Source organism: Corvus moneduloides, chromosome 12, assembly GCF_009650955.1.
Source record: "Corvus moneduloides isolate bCorMon1 chromosome 12, bCorMon1.pri, whole genome shotgun sequence".
Classification (NCBI taxonomy): domain Eukaryota; kingdom Metazoa; phylum Chordata; class Aves; order Passeriformes; family Corvidae; genus Corvus; species Corvus moneduloides.
Genome location: NC_045487.1, coordinates 15,615,319 through 15,632,893, shown reverse-complemented (window position 1 = coordinate 15,632,893; position 17,575 = coordinate 15,615,319). Strand labels below are relative to the sequence as shown.

At 40.1% G+C, this 17,575-nt stretch overlaps 2 long non-coding RNA genes across 2 annotated transcripts; one reads left to right on the top strand and one right to left on the bottom strand.

The window, feature by feature from the left end:
- Positions 1 to 2,924: 2,924 nt before the first annotated feature.
- Positions 2,925 to 11,463, bottom strand: LOC116450053. Its single transcript, XR_004242643.1, has 3 exons — positions 11,381 to 11,463; positions 9,696 to 9,776; positions 2,925 to 3,010 (listed from the first exon to the last, which is right to left on the bottom strand). It is a non-coding gene; the product is annotated as an uncharacterized LOC116450053 (long non-coding RNA).
- Positions 3,783 to 17,296, top strand: LOC116450054. Its single transcript, XR_004242644.1, has 2 exons — positions 3,783 to 4,127; positions 4,521 to 17,296. It is a non-coding gene; the product is annotated as an uncharacterized LOC116450054 (long non-coding RNA).
- Positions 17,297 to 17,575: the final 279 nt, after the last annotated feature.

Here is a 17,575-nt window from a genome sequence, read left to right as displayed (position 1 = left end):
CATAGATGTGGAATAGCCCATTTTAAGGCCATTTTCTGCAGCCCAACTATTAAATCATAAGCACAGTAATGGGAGAATATGATCACTGAGTTCTCTGCAAGTGCAAGAAGGGGAAGGGCTTGGAAAGTCAATTAAAAGATAGGAGTAGGCTTTGTACAAGACACCTGAGCATGGACAGATAGCAATCTTCAGTGCAGTGGACTAGGGTGTGAACATACCAGTTTCCATGTTCTTACAGCTGGTAGCTGTCCAGCATCCTCTCTGCACCACCCCCAGTCCTGTGTTTTGTGTGTCATTCCAGTCAGATTACTGAGGAGAGACAAAGGACAGATTCCAGGATAAAAATCAAAACTGCTCTGGAAATGCACTGTGTGTGGCAGTATCTGGAGCAGCAGTGAGAGGTTAACAAAAAGAATTTGACTCTAACCCAAGAATCAAAATTAATGTCAGAGAATTTAATGCAACACAAGGTGTGATGGAACAAAGACTGTTGGGGGGTCTCGTTTTGTTCAGTTATGACAAGCAATATTCAGCACTTTAAAAGAAACAACAGTGTAATGGTTTTCACCGAATTGTATGAACAAACAGGATAACTTTAACAAATATCACAAAACATGTTACAAATCAATTGTATTGAAAATATATTAGGTTTCTTTAAAAGAAAAGATCAGAAAAGGAAGCAGCACAAGCAGGAGGAGAGACAGCACACAAAGATTTACTTCTGAGTGCTACAAAATATTGAACTAAAAATAACATTAAAGATGAAATTTGCAATGAATCTCAAGCTGCTAAATTCCCAAAGGCTGGGTCTGCCAAAGGCTCTGTTGGTTTCCTCTGTTCTTTTCTGTCTTTATTTAAATATTTTATACAGTTGTCTATGTTCATGTGTAGTACGAACTGTCATTTATATTTCAGTCCACTCTAAAATGGATCTTAGACTATCTCAAGCTGTGCACTGCAGTGAGGAGTTTGGAACTGAGAGGTAAGTTGAACTGGTAGGGACAAATGAAGACTGATATTTAATGTAGTTTTTGTGTACTTATATTTTGCTGTCATGTATTTTGCCTTAAAACTGATTTGTAATTTTCTGCATTTTGTGACATTATGATAAGATGTGATGCAAGTGGGGTTTCCATTTAGCAAATGCATTGATGTATTTTTGAGTCAGAGTGGTTGAATTCTGAATTCTGATCTTAGGCTTTCATGTCTAGCAGTAACAACACACAAGTTTGGATCTGCAGTCTTAAAAGCTTCTCCTTGTGCTTTGGACTTTCCAAGGTAACCTTTTTAAAACAAGACAGTCTTGAGCTTATTTTAGATTCACTTGTGTGATAGGCCCACAGGGTGCTAAGCATCCTCACGTCTCCATTGTCTTAGGAACACAGGGCACACCTTAGCCAGAAAAGCTGGGACTTACCGTGGAGCTGGATCCGCCACCTTGGGAAAGATTCTCCCACCCTCTTGGTGTGGGGGGAGGAAGCAGGGGGACCTGTTCTGTCCCCGCAAAGACAAATTGCAGCAGTCGTGGTGGCTGGGGCACAGCCAGAGCTTCCTAATTGCTCCCTGCAGGCTGGGACCCCCCCGGGCTGGGCTGGAGCGGGCACTGCCAGCAGGGGTGGCACCGACCCTGCTCCATCCCTGCAGGAGGAAGCGTTCCCTGAAGGGCTGGGGATGCTGCTGCTGCTGCATCCTGACCTTAGCTCAGTCCTGTTGCTGATACTCCGTGCTATCTGTTAGATTAGCTAAGAAAGGTTCAGATATACTAAGGTGGGATTTTGCACTTCTTTTACACCAGCATGAGGAAGAACAAAATTCGTAGTGTTGGACTCCGTTTCATCAATTTGTATAAAAGAAAGAATTCTTAAGAAATTGTGTTGCTTTCTTGCTTCCAAACAGTAAATCATGCAGAAAAAAAATTTTAAGTAGTGGCTATGAGATTGGGAAGTCTAAGAAGCTTTTACTGCTTGGGAGCTTTGACTATTAAAAATTGATAAATTGCCATTGAAATACAAGCAGCTCCACAATATGATAGATCAAAGTTCATTTTTTTCCCTAATGCAGAGTTAACATGAGCAGGCTTACTTTTTGCTCATCTTCTTTGCAGATCAAAAACGTTCCTTTCTTTTTATTTGAGTGATCAATTTACTAGAAGAGCTCAATGTATATGTTGTGACTGCAGTAAAATTCTTATTCACAAGCCCTTAAGTACTAATATAGCTCGCTGGCATTATGCAAACCTCAGTACATCTCAGCACTGCTGTCCAAAGTGGATAGTGTGTCTCCTCCACATAACACAGGTGCAAATTGATTAGTTATAGTTCGTGAAGTGATATTTCTTAAAATATTTTGACCCCATTATTAAAAAGCTAACTCTTCTCAGTAGTACTTCTACATTAAGTTAGCAGAAAGACTTCAGAATGTTGTGTTTTAGTGGATGGTATTCCATAGAAAGGACTCAAATGACTGAATGTAAACCTTGGAAAGACACTTTGCTAGTAACTTTTTTAGAAATCTATTAATTGCATGTCAGTGTAGCTATATGAGTTTTTCTCTTTTGTGTATTAAATATCTCTTATTACTTTCTAAGCATCTATAAATCCACTCTGTGGCAGTTTGTATTTTTTGAAAACCTTTTAAATTAAGTAACACAAAAATATGTAATGAACATGCAACATTAAACACTTTCAAGGGCAGCAAATATGATCACATCCTTCAGAAAATATTTCTAAAATGTGTGATTTCCAACCCACTAACTTACTTGTAAGTTGGGTAAAAGCTGCAGTTGATAACAAGGTCTTGTGTATCTGGATCTTTGGGAAAACAGTGTCTGCCAGTATAGCTGGAAGAGACAGACATTTCTATTTTTAAGATAGTTCTGTAAAGAAAATCCTCTGTGGGTGTCCACACTTGGCAGCTGATCTCAGGCCTGGCATGGTGTGCACACACTGCCACAGCTCCCATCATCCCAGGAGGAGAAAAATCCTGCATGTGGCCCCAAGAAGGTTCAATCCTGGGGAGCACTTAAGCACAAAATTAGTTTTAAACTTAAGGGACAATATATGTTAGATATAGACTTTGCTAAAAGATGCAGGATGAAATACATATATTATAGGAGGGATATAGTGTGTGAAAATAAACTGTATGAGAAAGCAACTATAGATAGCTGGGAAGGTAATAAAGAAATCCTTCGATTTCAGTTCAAGGAAAACTTAAATTTACTGTATTTTATTTCACAATAATCCTTCAGTCGTCTACCACAGTTTGTGTCTGGCCATGAAATTTTCATCTATGTAGCGTTATTCTTTGGCATGTAAAGATTTACAGTCTCTGAGCCTGATTTGGCTCATCTTGGTGCTGATGACAGAAATTCCAACTTTGCTTTCAAAAGGCATGATTGAACCAGTTAACATTTCTTTCAGCCTTGCAGAAGGACATATTGCTTGTTTTATATCTAAAGTATGCCAAAACAAAATTAAGACACTTTATGAACATTGCACGGTAAGTCAGAGGCACATATTCCTAAAACTCAGCATTCCTTCCCGCCTGCCTCTCCCTTCCCTGTTGCCCTGTGGTGGCGGGGCACGTGGCTGCAGCCGCTCTAACCCTGAGGCTAAAACCGAGACCGCTTACGGCGGTCAGGCACCGAGCTTTAACAACTCACTCTGCACTTAGGGGGAGAGCCCATAATCGTCCAGCTCCCTGATCTACATGTTCTTTATGACTGGTTCACGGTTTCCCCTCCGTATTTTATGTATAAAGTTGTTAATATTCATTTTCCTTAGTTAATACGTAGAAGTACTAGAAACTTCTATGCTACTTGAACCGCCATTGGTTCCTTTCCCAAGTCCCTCCTCTGTGTTAATCCCATTGGTTCCCTCAGCTTCAACCCTGTCTCTTTCCCCTTGTCCCATTGGCTGCATTCCTTATCCCCGCCTTTCCATCCCCCCTATAAAATCCCTGGCCACACTGAGCTTTTTTGGCTCCCCCTTCCGGGGCCCTTTACAGCTCTTAGTTCCTGATATATTCCCAATAAACCTTCTCCGTGGAACCCATATGAGGAGTCCCCTCCCTCTTTCTTCCTCTCTGCCTGTGCACACCCTCCAGTCAGCCAGGAGAAGCTCCTTTGGGTGAGCAGCTCACTCTCTACCCTTTTCGTGTCAGTGCCGCTTTGTACCAGAGGGTGCAGCTGGACCTCCGGGCTTCTTCTGTTGTGGCTAGCCTGCAACCCATCGCCCTGTTTTATACTGTACTTTTGATAATGTGTCTGCATTCCCACAGCAATATTCTTCTGGCACGTCATAACGTAATAGTTTTGAAATATGCTTTTCGTGTGATGTGTGAAAACATAAAATCTATAGATGTGCAATATACATGGATAAAAGAATTCCATATTACAATATCTAGCTACAAGCATAATAAATGGAAATTGATGAAAAGGGAATCTTTCTACTGCTGGGATTTTAAAGAATTAGACAAATGTGTATAGTTCAAATAGGCAGAATTTCTGCTTCTTGTCACAGAAAGAGCGATGAACATGTATCAGAAGAGAAAATCAGCTGCTGCTTGGTAAGTACCCTATGATTTTTCTTGACTGCTGCCATTTGGGCCCTACCAAGTCCAGTACTTACTGTGCTGATCAGGCTGCTGGCTCCTTCTCTGTTAGATCACTCAGAAAGACAGTTTTCTTAGAAAAACTAAAATTATGCCAATGCAATACCATCTCTTCAGAAATACTTTTATTAGTTCATTTACATTTCAAGCTGGAGCTAAATCAGTGTATTGGTGGAGACAATTCTTGGTCCAGTGTTTTCATGATGGAGGCAGAAGAGATTCCTAGAGAAGTGACACTGAATGCTGTTTTTCTCTTAGTTTTGTAGGCAGTCCCTGGATAGGGCAATATTATGTGAAGCAAGTCTTTGTGATCTATATATTTACGCTAAGTGATTTTAATTCTTATTTTTGTTACTGTTTTAAGAGTAGTAGCAGTAGTAATAGCAGAGGTAGGAGTATTATTGGCAGCCCCTCTGTCCAAAGAGCTCATTAAAGGACAGCACTCTGGAGATGATGCCCTATCTGACTGGAATCAGCGGGACACAGGAACTGCGTCCCATATGATGAATAACAAAAGAAAGGGTAGTTTACATTCTTTGATACATTTCTGCTCGATTAACCCCCAGTGGGATTTTACCCCTCCAGTCACATTTTTTTGTTCCTCTAATCTTCTTTTGTATTTGCTCACTGACCCCGAGCATGTATTTGACTTGTGACCCTATTTCTGTTAATAAAATACAGGCCATCTGACCAGCATTCACACCACTCCACTACAAGGTGATGATTACCTCATTGTAACTGCTGGGAGTTAGCAACTCGCAGGGTAAGGCTGGTGGTTGGGTGGCCTGGAGATAAGATAACCAATGAAGGCAGCAGAAGCAGTTCTGAACTGTGCCTTCAAAGCCAAACTGCAGATAATAAACTCCTTCAAAATACCTAATTCTATCCATAGAACTGCATCCCTCCTTATGTATTGTTCAGCTATTAATTAGTTGATAATGTTTAGGGGATCATGGCATGACAAAAAACAATTATAGCTATAATGTGGAAATTTTCAGTATCCGTATGGGTGGTAGCTTATAAAATCAAAATTACCCCATTTCCATTTTGAGTTATCAATTATAATTATATGTCTCATGAAGAAAAAATACATCAGCACTCAGTGGCAATAATTTCAGTATAGTGTTTTGAGGCTAAATTAACACCGGAAAGCATAGGTGATCTCTTTCTAAGCAAAGTAATATTTGTTTATAAAGCACTAGCAGAAAAGTAGGGCGGGTTTTTTAAAGAAAATACGTAGTAATGAACTTACTCATGCTTTCACCAAATCCTTAAACCATGAATCTTATGAAAGGCACTGCTAATTGTGTGTTACATGAAAAAGTCATGCCAAAGCCATTTATCAGATATGTAATCTGTGTCTCTGTTTTGTGACAGGAAGCCATTATTTCCACTGAAAAAACAAATCTGTTAAATTTGAACTATTAGATTACAGCAGGGTTAGGGCTGCTTCTGTGCTGTAGAGTCACATCAGGGTCACAGCCCAGTTCTTGAGATGTACTGCAAGAGCTTCATATCTGATTAAGACAAAAAACTGATAAAAATGTAATGCAGACTAACAATATGGAATTATCTGATGCAGTTTGGGGGGATAGGGGCAGGGGGTATAACATCATTCAGTTTATTTGCATATGTTTGTTCTTTCTACTGAAATCAATCTCTTTGAAGGAAGCAAGAAAACTTTAGAAAAAGAAAATATTATTAATGCTGGTAAGAGAACACAGAAGAAAATCTTTAGTAAACATTTCTTTTCTAGTGTTGATTATCATTCTGTCTAATGTTTATTTTCATAGTTTTCTTTGATCCAAACACAAATAACAATAAAGTTAGCTTCATTTCTTTGAACTAACAAAACTATAATGTGGCCAAATTTGGAACAAATTTTTAAGTGGCTTTTTTGTTTTTCTTCAAAGCCACATACCAGATTTATAGAGTAGATATTTGCATAACTTGCACTCTCTCCTGTATAGGAATGTTTCTATGGCTAGCAGTGATTTATCTGCTGTGGGCCTCCCTCTGCCTTTCCTGGAAGGCTGAGGGCTCTGAGCACCTGGACACACACTCAATACCAGTCCAGGGAGCGCCCAGGGCTTTGGGTCAGAATTCACCCCATGTCTCATGGAAGTTGCTGCAGTTTGTAGGGACTGACTGTAGCTCTGTGGGGCTGGCTCATGGGTGTAAGCCCAGAATGTGTCATTCCACCCTCCCTGCATCCCTAGCCCAGCCTCCACTGCAGCCAGTGAGCAGAGGGGCAGGGCAGGATGGCAGAGCACCAGGGCCCTGCCCATGGGCACCTCTGCCCAAGGGGAGCCCGGGGCACAGGTTCTACCTTTACCAGCTGCTCCCATCAGACTCTGACAGACGATTGTGTGCTGTAGACTTGGAAACAACCACATTCCTAAGGTAAATATTGTGCAATTGGAAAATATGTACTACACTATTTACCACAGTGCTTCAAGTTGAGCCTGCGTTGCTGGGGGTATTTTAGTCTGTATGTATTTAAAAACTCTGCCAAATCACAGATCTGCTCTGGAGACCTGGCAGCACCTGCTGAGGCAATGGTGAAGAGTCTGTATCTGTGATGGGAAGCATCTCTGTCACCCTCAGATTACAGCCAGCATGTATTCTGGCTGTTCAGTGCAGCCCTCCTGCATGCAAATACTGGCCCTAAAAGTGGTGGAAGTTATGAATAAAGACCACAAGGTCCAACCTCAGTCCATCAGCTACAGAAAAGCCATATGCTGGATAAACCGACTGCTTTAAGTTTTTTCAGGATATGATAAAGAAACATGAGAGATTCTCAGGTTCTCTAAAACTCAATATGTTTTTTGCTTTCCCATTACATCCCTGTGTTTGTCCCCCTGCTTAGCCTGGCTGAACAAGGGCATCCAGTCTAATGATTGATTGCCTCTGAGAGCACGTCCAAGTTTCGTTCTTAAATCAGCCAGCATGTGGTTGATGACAGGGACAAAGCCAACCCTCATCACTTCCTAAGCAAATAATCTTCCTCTTTATTGCACACTTTGATGAAATTATGATTTCACCATTGAAAGAAGTATCAGAGTTTCCACCAGGTTCAGGTGGATTTGGACGTTGACTTCTAGGTGCAAATGGCTTCTTAAAGGGTTACTTTTAAGTAAGTAGGTGTTTAAGTTCTTCAAAAGGTTATAAAAATAATAGCAAATGCAAATAACATGACATCAGGTATTGCTAAAAAGTGTCCCTAGCAAATGGGTGGTTTTAAGGTTAAATCAGAACTAATCCCAGTGACTGCAGGTGACTCACACTTGAGTAAGAATGAAAATTTGGGTTTTCAACTGTGTAGAAGAGTTTTGGCTGAGCCTTTTAATTTTCGTTGGGGAGGGGGGAGGTGAGGTGGGCATGTTGTTAGTTGGGAGTTTTGGGTTTTTTAATAAATAGAAATCAGCTGTTAACTTCTGTAGTTTGTTCTAGTCAAAATAAAGTACTTCTGTTCCTAGAGGAGGGAGTTCTGAAATGGTACCTAAAGGTCCTGCCTAAATGTGCAAAGCCCTTCCCTTTAAAAGATCATCTCCACTAAAAGCACAACCAAAAAACACTCCTCACTTAGTCTCCTCTTTTTTTTTTTTCTAACACTATGAAAACAGGAGAAACAGAGCTGATACTTTAATTATTGTGCAGTTCACTCCATATGAATATAGTTAGTAATATGGGACCGAAAAAAACTTCACACATCCAGGCTCTGTTTCCTCAATTGCTGGCAGAGGTAGCGTAGGCACAAAGCCCAGAATGAGTCCACAGCAACATCCACTGAAGATGTCCCAAGGAATAAAGCTTGCAAAGTTAGAGAGCTTCAGAATACCCATCTCTTGACAGAAGAGTGTGAATCAGAGCACTTCCAAAAGTCATTAGCTTTACATTCTTACTTAATTTTAAGTAAAAGTACACAGAAGTGCTCACGTGCTAGAAAAGGCTCTTCCTATTTTTTGTTATGGAAGGAAACAGAACTTTGGCATGGAGAAGCAGAGTCCCTTGTATTTCCTCATCCCCAAGACTGCTCAGAGCTAAGCACAAAATTGTTCTCCATGTTCTTCCTTCCTCCCTTTTTGAAAAAAAGTGTTTCTACCTTGCATTTCAGCTAAGATGAGCAGAAAGCCTTGCAGATGGGTGTAGAAACATCTGCCTGAGCCGGCAGAAGCCTGAAAGAGCAGCAGTGAGAAGTATCATGCTTGGAAACTCCAGAGGGTTGGCTATGCCTGTGTGAAAACTCAGCATGTGTTACAGCTCAAAATAAATGGGAATCCATGTACAAATAAATAGTATATAGCTTACTGTAGTGATGGCTGCATTTTGGAGGGGTGGTGTTTGGTTTTTAATATGCAACTAAATAATATTTAATGTTCTATTATTTTTATGTTCAGGTAAAACAAAATATTTGCAGTTATTGTGGGAATATTGCCACCGATGGCCCAGGCTGAGGTGGGTGCAAAGCTTTTGTGGTGCCTGGCAAAGGATGTGGATGATGTCCTGGCCCAGGTAATTGGTGTAGAATATGTCTGTCTTGAAAATTCTTCTTCAGAATGTAGCACCACTGTGCTCTTCACATCCAGAGACTGAAACAGGAGCTGTGCCTCAAAACCCTTGTGTTATATAGTCCCATGTTAATTCCTCTTCCTTTATCTCCAGTAATTTTCCTATGGTGAGTCTGGTCTCTCCCTTCTGCTCAGCAGGGGGGTGGTTGTTTTTTTCTTTGTTCTATTAACTTTGTCATAACTATTATCTACTATATTCACATAACAACCACTATCAAGCTACTAAACAGTTTTCAAGTAAATTAAATCCCCCTTTTTAGAACTATAAGGAAAGGGTTTTACTAAATAAATACATAAAGCTTCTCTTAGATCATGCAATAAGGAAACTGAATATAGAGCTAAAGTTTCCAGAACTTGGGAGGACAAAGGAGCAGTTTACTACAGAGCTTTTTCCCAGCACTCAGAGCTCTGATAGTCCTTAGAGGAAATAATAATTCTTTCTCTTTGTCACTCTTCTCTTGGTTTCTTTTGTTGTTTAGGATTAAAAAAATAAAAAGTGTAGGTACTACTTACAAGGCAGCTTCCTTGATGTTTCTGGTAGTCCAACCAAGGGACAAGATTGTGTGTATAGGAAGGGGAGATGAACAATTCATCCTGTAAAGGAATTAAAAACAAAAGTGGAAATCCATTGTAAGAAGAGTGGTGGGGATTATAGCTGCATGCTTTCACTAATGACTTTGCAAACATTTAGCCAGAGATAGCCCAGAAATCCAGTTGCACTTTATTTAATATTCAGATAAGGACCATTCACCTGCTGTTAAGCTACAACATCTACAATCATTCTTTGAATACTGATAATTATGTGAAGCAGACTCCCCTAGAGGCTGGTAGTCTAGTCTGGATTCACCTGGAATACAAAGATGAATAATATTGCATATTACATGCACCCAAGTAGTTGCAATTTATAGAAATGTCCATTTATACTCCTGAAAAAAAGATGTGTATTTCCCTAGGGGTACAGTATATGGTGATAAAAACCTGTGTGTGGGGACATTTTGGATTGTAACTCCTAGCGTGCCTGTTGATTAATTAATAAACAAATAAATCATTATATTTATCCAGATATCTCACTCCGAGCCCATAAAAAAGAAAATGTTAGAAATGAATTTTGTGTGCCTCGCCATAAGGAAGGGTTACTCAGAGAAACCAGAAATGAGTACGAGAAGTGGCATCCAAATGGCTCCGAGTTGATGTGTGTGCACATTTTTAAAAGATGAGTAGCATTATGAATCTGCTCTCTTTGCCTCCTCCTTTCCTCCTCTTTCTCCCATCAGGTGCCTTGTCCTTGTTCTCCCCTCTCATTTGCTGATGGCTGATAACACCTTATCTCCACCAGGGAAGCAACCGGGAAGTTTGCTCCTTCCTCACAAGACTGAGGGTATAATTAGAACCACGCACCTGCTCAGTCCTCCGGTGACTCAGTTAGTCTACATCCATGTCAAAATCCATGCTGTGAGGGTAATTTGATCATCTCACTTACTTTTTTTCATATACTTTATATGAATAAGCCACCAGAATAAGCCTCCATTGAGTTGGTTCAGTTTAATCTCACAAATTTGTGTCAACTCTTTGTTGCTAGAAGAATTTTATCATTTGATCTCATGGTTACGCTTTAGTAGACCTTTGTACTTATTTTATTTCACTCTCCAGAATACAAAATTCCATTTTTGTGTCAAAATCATCTCTTTATTATTATCTATTTATATTTCTGTGATACTTACAGACTTCAACTGAGATCAGGGTCTTGTTGTACGAGACAATACAGAAACATGCAATAAAAGAATTCTGGTCCCAGGAGCCTTGTAAGCTGAATAAAAGCTGGGAGAAGGGAAATATTGCCCCCATTTTACAGATGGGAAAGTGAAACTCTGACAGTCTTTCTGTACAACGCAGAGCAGTGTCAGACAGCAATAGTGAAGAGAGAGTTCTGAAAAAGCAACGAAGTCCAGAAACTGTGCAAAACAAAGGTGGATTTAAACCCTATTACACTGGCAAACATCCATGCAAGTTCAAATAAGTTATAGCTATACACTGGTTTCATTTGCACACTGAGCATCCCAAGGCTCCCTTGGCCTTCTCCATCCTTTGTCTCCCAGACCTCCCTTCAAAGGCAGATGACAACATTTTTTGATGCTACTGCCTTAGGCTCATAAGAGTTAGTTTGCCACTGCTTCCTCTAGCACTTAAAAAAAATTTACCTCGAGCCCTGCGATGCCACAGGGGTGTCAAATCTCTCTGACTGCAGCAGCTTCCAGGCTCAGCAGAAATACATCAAGGCTCTGTTAGACTCTCCTTCCCAACATCCGAAGGGTAATGCAATCTTTTTGTCCTTGAACTGAGCCTGGAATCTCCTGCATTAGAATACTTTCCCTCTGCTGCTCCCAGAAGACCCTGCAAGATCCCAGGGAAGCTGAAGTCAACTGAGGATATTCACTCAAGACCAAGCAGCAGAGCAGCACTTTGGTGTTCCCTGGAGACAGCAGAAAGGAGAGGAAATGATAAGTTCACCATCTCCCTTTCAGAGATGACTAAATATAGGAGGGGAGCCTGCCAGGAAAAGGGGGTGAGGGGTGCAGCAGTTTGTACAGAGGTGCTTGTGCCCCCCTCAGATCTGCTGAGCTGCTGCAGACATTGGCACACCAGCCTGCTGAGCTCGGTGTGCAGAGCCCCGTGAGCCAAACTCTTCACCATTCCAACTGTACCACTACAACACTGCCTTCTGACTAAACACCGGTTCAGACTAATTGTGAAGGATCAGATAACAGGAAAATATTTCTATTTGACAGTCTACTATTTTTCAATTGTTCCTCTGTTACATATCTAAGTAAACATTTGTTCCACTTATCATTTCTGAGCAAAAGACATGAATCATTTGACTAGTAAAACCACAACGACAGCTGTTGCTTATTAGAAACAGTCATCTTGTTCAAGGGCCTGCTATGGAGGAGTTCTTCAGGAAACTGTTTCTGCTTTTAGTGCTTTACAGTGCAACGAAAGCAAAGTTGTAGAAATTAGGGCATTTTTGTTTCACTTACGTGATTGGCAAAACACCCAGGCACATACACACACACACGAAGCAATCATTACAGCTGAGCTACAAGCCCCCAAGAAACAGGAAAATACTCACTTAAGAATACTACTAATGATATAATACTTATGGTCTTTGTGGCTTTTATACAGAGCTCTACATTATAGTGAAACAAAACCAGATTTAAGGGTCCCTTGGTAAGCAGGTTGTATGTTTGGGATTTTGGTGTAGGATATAATATTTATACCAGTTATTATGCATGTACCAGAAATATGTTTTGCCATTCATGGTTTTTCCAGCTCTCAGGAACAAATTAACCTTGGCTTCATAAAATCCCTAGAAGCCAGTCATCAGTGGTCACTACTACATTACTCTCAGAACAAGCTTCTTGAGTCAGTGACTTAAAAAAAAGAAGAATTTAAAAAATTCTGGTCAGGATGGAAAAAGCAGGGAAGGCAACAAAATACTTTTTAAATTAGTGGAAACAAAATAGGGAAAAAAAACCTTGGACCATGACGAAATCAAAAACAATTAAGTGAAACCGAGTCGGGTTAGACATAAGGATTTTTCCCTTCCTGGAGTGCTGGTTCAAAGGCATTCTAGATCATACGGGCCAAAATCTGATTGTTTCTGTGACCTGTATGGAACAAAATTGTGTTAAACAGAGGCCTAAGAGCTGGGCATTTTATCAGACAAAATCACTGGAATGGTATACCCTGTATGATGCTCTTTTTGTCAGCTTGGAAGGGAGAAGCCAAAGACTAAATGAGCGTAGAGACTGCACTGATCCCAGCAGAGCAGAGGGGAGGAACCTTGGCAGGGCAGTGGAGAGATGCTACCAAGTAGTCTGCTCAGCTAAATAGCAGAGCTTGTGGTTTGTGGCTGTTACTTAGATACCTTTCAAACCTGCAAAATTAATTTTAAAACATTAAAGAAGAAAGAGTTAAAATAATATCATTTTAAAGGATTGTTGGATTATGGCAGAAGAAAAGGAAAGCAAAACAGGAAAGCAATGGAGAGAAGCGAGACACTGAGGAGGCAAAGCTGAGGTTTATTATGGGTTAGAAATCTGCAAAACCAATTCAATAATAGCATTCAACGAGGTTTCTAGAGATCACCTCCTGCCCTTCATTCACCCTCACAACGCTCACTGATGGGAGTCAGCACTTCGCTGCAACTGGATATTTAGAAGTCATCTGTACTGTGTAACATGCCTGTTCTTACTAATCTTAGTCAAGTAAGTAGTCCATCCTCATGTGTCATCCCACGAAGTCAAATGTGCTATTAGCATAAGTGATGATTACTTACCCACGTGAGGTCCTGCAAGGTTGGGGCTCCCGGCATCAGTACACTTGACATGGCAGTCTTTCTATTGTAATTTTATAAAATGAGGCCCAATTCAGTTCGGAGGTGCCTTGAGGAATAAGCTGAACTTAAACGGGTGCTCAGTCCTGTGACTGGACCTCTAAAAACCCTTCATTCATTGAGTGAATACTAATTAGTCAGAGGAGGGTTATTAAATTATAGACTCGGTTCTTTATCGTTGCTTAGAGCACGATACCCTTGCAAGTGCCTGAGCAAAATAATGCAAATCCAAGCACGCAGAGAGGGAAGTTAAGGTGTGATTGCTTTCCTTGGTAAAAACAGGGACTGCAGAAATGTCATTAATAAGCAGGACAGAGAATCCGTACATGTCAATGGGTAAATTTCGCTCCAGAAGACTGCAATGCACTGAAAATGGACAATACTAGATACTGTAGAAAGCTGCATCTCACAGCTGCACTGGGATGGAAAATCTCCCTCCAGACAGGTGGATGGAAAAGGCCTGAACCAGAACCCAGACAGTGGAAATCTGAGTTGGATGAGCTCTGAATCAGGCCCTTCCTGAGCAGGCACCCTCAGACACCCTTGACAGGGCTGAGTTCTGGAGGATTGTGTAAAGTAACACACTCAGCATAACATCCATAAACTGATTGGTTATCCCCAATCAAGTGCTCAGTGCAAGAAGGAAGCAATCATGTCCCTCTCCTAGGGAACAGCACCTCGTTGCTGCATGGATACATCAGGAAGAGATACATCAGGAAGAGATTTCACTCATGCTAAGCACATGATTTTAATGTGTTACAGGTATTTCTAACAGCTGACAGTCTCTTGCTTTTTGGATTTCTCATAGCTTTTCGTTCTTTACCTAATTTCTGAGCAGCTCCCAGCCTGAGTGGCTCCTGTGTTCTTTCTGAACCTTGGTTGTAAGACCCTACAGCTCTCACAGCATTTACATGTTTTGTGAATACTGCAGCAATTCCTTGTGACCTTTGTGATCATCTCCTTAATTCATAGTTCTCCTGATTTCCAAAGTGTAACGGATGTAGGAAAATTTTGGATTATCATTTTCTAACCAACTAAGTCTCTGCTCTGCTCTTTGCTACATGCGATCTGCTACAGTTACAGAATGCATGAGTAGTCTTCTATGTTTGTTGGGTTTTTTTTAAAAAAACTGGATCATTGAAAAAGTCTTAATCAGAGGTACAAAAAATACTGCCCAGCTGTTAGAGGGTTTGGCACAGTAGATCACAGCAGACTCAGTCTAACATTTGATCTTTGCTTTGCTGGCTGTATCTGTTAAAACAACCTGCTGTTTGTGTGCTGCTGCACTTCGGCTTTCCAGCCAGGTGTTTGTGAAGAATTGCATTTATTCAATTAGTACATAAATGATTGCCAAATTATATATACTAATGGCATATATGCAGGTCAGTCCCGTGCCATCACACATGCAAAGTGCATTTTACACAGGGCATCACTTAGACTTCTGGGGGTAGGACTAAAATCTGAATATTAAATGGCAAATTGATCCTCACTAGATGAACAACAAAGAATCATCATTGTCAATATTAGTGAAAAAGTGTTAATTTTTTTTTATAGTTGTCTGGACAGCATAAGTTTTTATTCTGTTAGATTTGTAATGAAGTTGAGACATTTTTAGGGTTTTGAGGCTTTTGCGGTCTCATGCCTTTGTACAGCCTAAGAACGTGCCCACACTTTAGCCAGCAGTAATCCATGTGAAGTCATGAAATAGGATTTTCATGCATGAAAATTAAAAACCTTTGGAAAAAGCTTGCTTGATCAGATTTTAAAAGATTTCAACATCTGTATATGTCCACCATTATGTTTAAAATAAGCATTTTTTATTTGCTAGCAATCCAAGGTTCTGATTTTATTTTGATTTTCCCATTAGCCTGGCAGTTTAGCCAGTAAAATCCTTTTTATTCTTCCCACTGGATTAACAGAGAGAAATGCATTTGGTTCTAGTGGATAGTAGTTGATTTCATTATCATATTATAGAAAATAAAGATTACAATTCCAAATGATTTTGCCTGCAGTCCACACACTAACCATGTAAATGGCAATATGTGGAGAAGTTGACTACATCATAAAAAATTTACTTCCTGCAAGGATTTTCTTGAATTGGTTTCAAAAGAATCTGCTGTTTGGTCTCTTTCCTGTACTGAAATTCTAGAGGGTAGCTGCATTATGTTCATGTAAAACATGAGAAAGGAAAAACTCACTGAACTCTTTCTTTCTGCTACCAAACATAACTGTAGATTAGAAAAGGTGCCTGAAATCAAAACTCTAGACAAATACAAGACGTGTGCATTTTAAGATAACCACTAATGGAAGGTGAAATACTCTTCTCCTTCCCTTGGCTGTTGTGAACGAAGTGGCAAAGGTTGCATCTAATGATGATTTGAATATTCTGCCAACAGTTGGGGATATTCTGCCTCTGCCAAAATAAATAAATAAATAAATAAATGCTTCCAACTCCCAGAGCAAATGCCTGTAAGTCTATAGAAAACAAATTAGAAATGCGTTATTCTCAATGAAAAAAGTCTCCACAAGAGCTATAATTTTATTTTTTTTTACTGCACAGAATAACATAAATCAAAAGAAGCAATAGTCTACCTTGTGTTTTGACTACTTTGACCCTCTTCAACCCCTGCCAATTTTTATCTCATTTTTGTTTAACTTTGTACATCAGAGTTTAATTTTAAACCTGGTCCTGAAGACAGTGATGTATAGGGTACATCAAGTATAGCTTAAATTACCCTCTCCCCAGTGATTTGAAGTTGAGGGGAGGGTCTTACTCCGCAGCAGGGTGGGAAAGAGAAATGGTCAGATGTTGCCCTTTGAACCTGACCACCCTCAGCTACAGAAACATTTATGCCAGAACATCACTTATTGATTTTATTATATTTTAGGATCTCTTAAAACTGTTGGTGAAGTTTGCCATATATTAATTTTTGACACATGCATATAAAAACAGAAATATGGGTTGAGCAGAAACTATAAATATAGACAACACTGCCCAATAAACTTACGTCCTTTAACTTACAGATTTCTATTTCAGCTGATCATTCCGAGCAGCCTGTCTTTGAAAATAAATATTACCCTTCTGATAAGCTAACCAATTTGAAGATTGAAGCTGCATTTGAGGATTAAAGTTTTTCTTATTTGATTATTGTTGTGTCTTGTAGCAGTAGAAGATAAATATTAATAGAATGTTACAGCCCAATTCTGCCCACTTTACTTGTGTGAGCATTTCATACCATGAGACCGAACGAATTATGCAGGATTTGGCCCTTAAACTCAGCATTGACTGCTCTGTTTCCTCAGTCCACTAAGAATAAGTCTCCCATGAAATGTTACATGTACCCGGCAAATTCCTGAAGCCACTGCTGCCACAGAAAACTCTCGCTGATGGGTAGCTCTGAGAACTCGCCATCCAATTATGTACCACTGAGCTGTGTATGTGTTTTTAGTGAGGAGAACAAAAACCACAAGAAGCGCTCTACAACAGACCACAAAATGGGTTTGGCACCTGTGTCTGCTCAGAGCCGAAGTTTCGGAGTTGTGCTATCACATGGCCTGCTGACCCCGGGAGAGCCAGGCTGACCTTGTCTTACACGCAGGAGTCTATTGCTATGGCTCCCCTGGGAGCACAAACCAGCTGCAAACTGCTGCAATGATTAACCCTTATGTGTTGTAGATGTAGCATCAAGTCATGGTAATAAAGCTTTCACTGCATAACAGATCTCTTGCTTTGTAAATTGTTACTCTTATCAGCTGCACTGGAGGATGTTACCCCTTTCCTGTGAAGCATGACTGCTGTGCTGCTCACTGGAAAGGAGGCCACATCTATAGACTGGGTGATATTTATTCAATTGCTTTGAGAACAATGCAGAGAACACACTTTGTTTAAGCTAAAAATGCAGTGTGTGAAAACAAAACAAAAAAAAAACCCACCATGAAATACTCATACATATGAAACAATATATTAATTAAACTCCAGAATGCCTGTAGCAGATTTGAA